The sequence below is a fragment of the Oryctolagus cuniculus genome, chromosome 6 (genome assembly GCF_051225735.1).
Source record: "Oryctolagus cuniculus isolate XC-2025 breed Fujian yellow rabbit chromosome 6, ASM5122573v1, whole genome shotgun sequence".
Classification (NCBI taxonomy): Eukaryota; Metazoa; Chordata; class Mammalia; order Lagomorpha; family Leporidae; genus Oryctolagus; species Oryctolagus cuniculus.
Window position 1 is genome coordinate 111,005,717 of NC_142872.1, and position 5,773 is coordinate 111,011,489.

At 39.9% G+C, this 5,773-nt stretch overlaps 1 pseudogene; it reads left to right on the forward strand.

The window, feature by feature from the left end:
• Positions 1 to 415: 415 nt before the first annotated feature.
• On the forward strand, positions 416 to 505 carry LOC149126258 (U2 spliceosomal RNA; annotated as a pseudogene).
• Positions 506 to 5,773: the final 5,268 nt, after the last annotated feature.

Genomic DNA, 5,773 nt, shown 5'->3' on the forward strand with positions numbered 1-5,773 from the left:
CTGTAGGATCAGGATGTGGATTGAGGTCCAACTGACCCCAGGTTACATAGATGCTACAAATAACACCATAAAAGGAAAGAGAGGATAATGAACATTATACATGATATTTAGGGTATTACCAATAAAGTGACTAGATAACAGTAGAAACAAAGTAAGTGCAGTGAACACTACTTTCTGAAAATCTTGATGTATGGATTTCAGTGAAATAAAATCCTAGGGATAAGGGACTTTTTTTTTTCCAAAATCAGAGATAGTCTTGTTGATGAAAAATAACCAATAGAAAGTGGGAATTTAAAGTTGCAAGATAAAGATAATTATGAAGGCAAGGTCTTTACAGAGATAGTATGAATTTGGATTGAGGACATAAGGTCAAAGATTAGCTTTGAAACTGTATTTTTTAAGATCTGTCGCTAGCATCGCTTCTCGGCCTTTTGGCTAAGATCAAGTGTAAGATCTGTAGCTTCCAGAGAGTGTGTTCTTCTCTAGTAGATTAGCGATACCCCACTGGAAAGAGGGAAGGGCCCATGAACAAATGCTTCAGGGAATTGCTGTATAAAATAAAATGTCTTGCTAAAAAACTTTACATTCACACTAATGTGCAACATGAGCATCCACAACAACAAAAAACTGCTATTTCTTCAGTGTATTTCAGCTCAGGAATTCTCTAGTTCCAACACAGCATCCTCTTGTCCATAGCAGATAGTTTGAGAAACGTTACACAAGAGTATATGCTTTCTGATTCTGCTGTGGAGAGTTTGTTGTCTGCTGAACCACACCTCCAAAGTAAAACTCATTGCTCCAGTTTCTAACTCTTTCATCTGAGGGTTCAAACAATCTCAATACAATATATTTAATTAAAATTTGTACTAATTAGCTTCCTCTGAGAAACAAGCACCAGGACAAGGTTAGCCATGCAAAAGATGCATCAAGGGAAACACATGTTGGGAAAGAAGTGGGAAACAATGTGAGGAAGTCATCAAACTGTGCTGCAGAACTGATCCCTGTATGGAGACAGAAAGAAGGAGCACTGGCAGTAAGAATCTCAAATCACAGATCTAAGAAACTTCTGACAAGATCAGTAAGGAATCCTGGAGTCCAGGTCTTCCATTAGAGGAGTGCCACAGGAAGACTGCTTCAGAATTCCTGACAGTTCAGTCACCAGGGGAGAGGAGCCTGTGGGAAGTGTGGCCTCCATGCAAAGGCACTGGAGGAGTAGGTAAAAGTTTAAGCAGAGTATTTTCATAGTCCACAATCTACTCTGCACCTTCCATAATTCCCATCGGTCTCTCTCCTAGATGGGAATTTTTGAAAGAAAATTCAATGGGACAAGCTACAGCCACTATCACTGGAGCTGATCTTAGGGCCACAGCTGTCACCCAACCCTTCATTCCTCTATCATCTAAAAATTCCCCTCATTGGCCGGCGCCACAGCTCACTTGGCTAATCCTCCCCCTATGGCGCTGGCACCCTGGGTTCTAGTCCCAGTTGGGGTGCCGGATTCTGTCCTGGTTGCTCCTCTTCCTGTCCAGGTCTCTGCTGTGGCCCAGGAAGGCAGTGGAGGATGGCCCAAATGCTTGAGCCCTACACCCACATGGGAGACCAGGAGGAAGCATCTGGCTCCTGGCTTCAGATCAGCGCAGTGCACTGGCCACAGTGCGCTGGCCATGGTGGCCATTTTGAGGGGGGTGAACCAACGGAAAAAGGAAGACCTTTCTCTCTGTCTCTCTCTCACTAACTCTGCCTGTCAAAAAAATAAAAAATTTAAAAAATTCCCCTCATCTGTAGCTGTCACCTTGGTGGCTCATGGTGGCTTTCCTAAAGTATGAGCTTAACCTGGATCCCTGAAGGATTTTAATCCTGAGTTACAGTTCTACTTTCAGTCCAAGATTGCTATGTGTGTGTGTTCACAGGTGCAAAGGAGGGAAAATGCACCAGGAGAAATCCACCTGAATTGCCTGAGGTTCCACATGAACTCACTCTATAAAAGCAATCTGATCCTGCTGATTAGAATCAATTATCCTTCCAGAATGGTGACTTCTCTTCTTATCTTCTGCTTCCTCAACACCAAGAGTCTGGAGTGCCTGGCAGCAACAGCTAAGCCATTGCTGTGTCCCCTGACAACAGTGCCCCATTAGGGAAACAGAACATCCAACCCACAATGTGAAGAATTACAGAGACAGGAAGCATGAAATCCCATTATCATTGAGCTTCCAGCCCTTATCTCCTGGACACCAAGCATCCTTCCCTCTGGGGACAGTTACCATATTCAACTTTCTGATTTGTGTATATACAACGTCTTGAAGGAAGGAACTACATTGTATGATCTACAACTTTGCCTTTTGAAGGTCATGTTAGCTTTTATGAGCCCAGCTCCTTCTAGAAGTGTGCACACCCCTTTTCTCCACTGTGAAGTGGGTCCCTTGATCAGATGCTATGCTGTGTGGAATTCCACACTTGTGAATCAGGTACTCCCTCACAACATGGTGCTGGCTGAGATAGGAAAGTAAAGGTATTACACTCAAAAGAAGGTAGAAGGAGCCCAATGTGGTCAACTTGCCATCAGGTGACTGGTTGATCTCCTCAAAGATAATATCATGTGCAGGGAAGGACATTCAGCTTTGTTCTCAGTTTCAGACAGGTTGGACAATGAGAGGTGACAATTCCTAGATGAGCTTGGTCAGTAAAAATCCATGCTATTAGGCCTAGGCAGAATGTCTATCAATGTTACTATGATAGTATAAGTTTGGATCAGAAGTAAATTTTCCCTTCAGGAAAAAGTCAAGTCATTTTTTTTAAACTTTTATTTAATGAATATAAATTTCCAAAGTACAGCTTATGGATTACAATGGCTTCCCCCCATAACGTCTCTCCCACCCACAACCCTCCCCTTTCCTACTCCCTCTCCCCTTCCATTCACATCAAGATTCATTTTCATTTCTCTTTATATACAGAAGATCAGTTTAGCATACATTAAGTAAAGATTTCAACAGTTTGCTCCCACACAGAAACATAAAGTGAAAAATACTGTTTGAGTACTAGTTATAGCGTTAAATCTCAATGTACAGCACATTAAGGACAAAGATCCTACATGAGGAGTAAGAGCACAGTGACTCCTGTTGTTGATTTAACAAATTGACACTCTTGTTTATGGCCTCATTAATCACCCTAGGCTCTTGTCATGAGCTGCCAAGGCTATGGAAGCCCCCTGAGTTCACTGACTCTGATCATTTTTAGACAAGGCCATGGTCAAAGTGGAAGTTCTCTCCTCCCTTCAGAGAAAGGTACCTCCTTCTTTGATGACCCGTTCTTTCCACTGGGATCTCACTCGTGGAGATCTTTCATTTAGGTGTGTTTTTTTTTTTTTTCCCCAGAGTGTCTTGGCTTTCCATGCCTGAAATACTCTCATGGGCTTTTCAGCCGGATCCGCATGCCTTAAGGGCTGATTCTGAGGCCAGAGTGCTGTTTAGGACATCTACCATTCTATGGGTCTGCTGTGTATCTCACTTCCCATGTTGGATCGTTCTCTCCCTTTTTTATTCTATCAGCTAGTATTTGCAGACACTAGTCTTGTTTATGTGATCCCTTTGGTTCTTAGTCCTATCATTATGATCAATTGTGAACAGAAATTGATCACTGGGACTAGTGAGATGGCATTGGTACATGCCACCTTGATGGGATTGAATTGGAATCCCCTGGTATGTTTCTAACTCTACCGTTTGAGGTAAGTCAGCTTGAGCATGTCCCGAATTGCACATCTCTTCCCTCTGTTATTCCCACTCTTATATTTAACAGCAATCACTTTTCAGTTAAGTTTCAGCACTTGAGAAGAATTGTGTATTGATTACAGTATTCAACCAAAAGTATTAAGTAGAACAAACGAAAAAAAAAATACTAAGAGGGATAACATATCAAGTTGCTCATCAACAGTCAGGGTGAGGGCTGATCAGGTCATTTTTTAATTTGAAAGAGAGGCTATTACCAATTACTCTGGGACAACTGCCATATTCTGGGTCTGCTTCAGTTAAATTTGAACATGTGATCATTTTCATGAACTTGCAGTCAAGCTGTGGGTTGGGGTAGCAGCCATATGGCAACTTTCTATGGATGCCTCACTTTCTTGGTACTTGGCAGTAGGTCTCAGTTCTTCATAGGGGCAACTCTGTAGGATTCCTTAAATATCCTGATGTCATGGCAGGTGGGTTCTCCTAGAGTGAGTGATCCAAGACAGAGAAAGAAGTCACAGGGCCTTCTACCAACTAGTCTTGGGAGTTATATACCTTAATTTCTTTAGTGTGTTTGTAGAAGTATAATAAACAATACACAAAAATGAGTAGGTTCTGTGTGAGCACTCTTAAAGCTTTAGATAAAACAATGAACTAGATTTTTATATTTGTAATTTCACTAAAGTGTTGATGTTGTATATAGAACAACCACTGTATTCTCAAGAGTTCTACATGAAACCGAAATACTGTCTCTTTTGATCTTACATCTTCACTCTTTGTTTGATACATGAATTTTTGCATAAGAAAGTCAAAATCTATTCTATAAAAGGTCTTTGTCAGTGCTTTTCAAACTTTGATATGCATATGAATCACTTAGAGATTGTGCTGAAAGTCATGTTTTATATACCAAGTCTGAAGAAAAACTTATGTTCTGCCTAAGTTCCTGCATGACACTGTTGCTAATGACCCAAGGAACCACACTTTGAATAACAAGGGTCTGTGTTGCTCTTCTAACACTCTGAACTTCATAGACTACTTTTGGGTATCTTAACCTAAATCCTAAGAAATATGAACTTAAGGTGAAATGCTATAATTATGACCCTGCCAGAGACTTCAGGAGTTTTACAACAGAGAAATATATTTCAGCACATGTAGGGGATACTTAATTATTTGTCTACAATATTTACCAGAGGTTCTAAAGACAAGGTATGTTTGGAAACCACTAACCCTGAATTACAGACAAAACAAATATGAGAATACCCAAATTCTCACATGGAACTTGGATAGTAACAAAACTTGTGTTTGTTTACTGCAGAACAAAACATTCAGTTTCTATACTGAGTGTTCATTGTAAGCATTGAATTTTCATGAAAGAATTAAATGTGGATCTTAGACACTAGATGTGGATAAAACAGTATTATTTTCCAAGTAGAACAAGGTATCTGGGTATATATTCACTTTAACTGAGCTTGAGTCCACAGCAGGAGTTGTAGTAATAAATCCTGAAGTGGGTGATGCAGTTTTCAATTCAATTATTTTCACTTAATCCAAGGCTTTGTAAGAATAGAGACTGCCAAGTATAAAATATATCAGCATGTGCCATTCAAAGCCAAGTGAGAAAAGGAATTTGCAAGTATATTTTACTGGCCAATGCTTTTTAATCACCTTCTCAGTTTCCTTCGACAGGTGGATGTACCCCAGGGTTTCATAAGGGCTTTTTGGGGTTAAATCAATTTCATATATTAAAATGACTAATAAGTCAAATTAGCTTGTATTTAATTGGTTCACTGAGTATATTAATATTAATGCTATGTTATTTTGTGTAATAGCATCTACCAATTTTTGAATGCCTGTAACATACCAGATTCTGTGTGGAAAATATTATGTTTATATCAACTCTCAAATGAAGAACTGAGACCATTAATGCAAGATGGCTAATAGAAGAACAACTTAATAAATAACGGAAAGAAGGCTTAGAGAAGCTGAGCATCTTACACTCTGTCAACTACAAAAGTTTATCTGAATCCATATCACCTGCATATTGTTCAGAG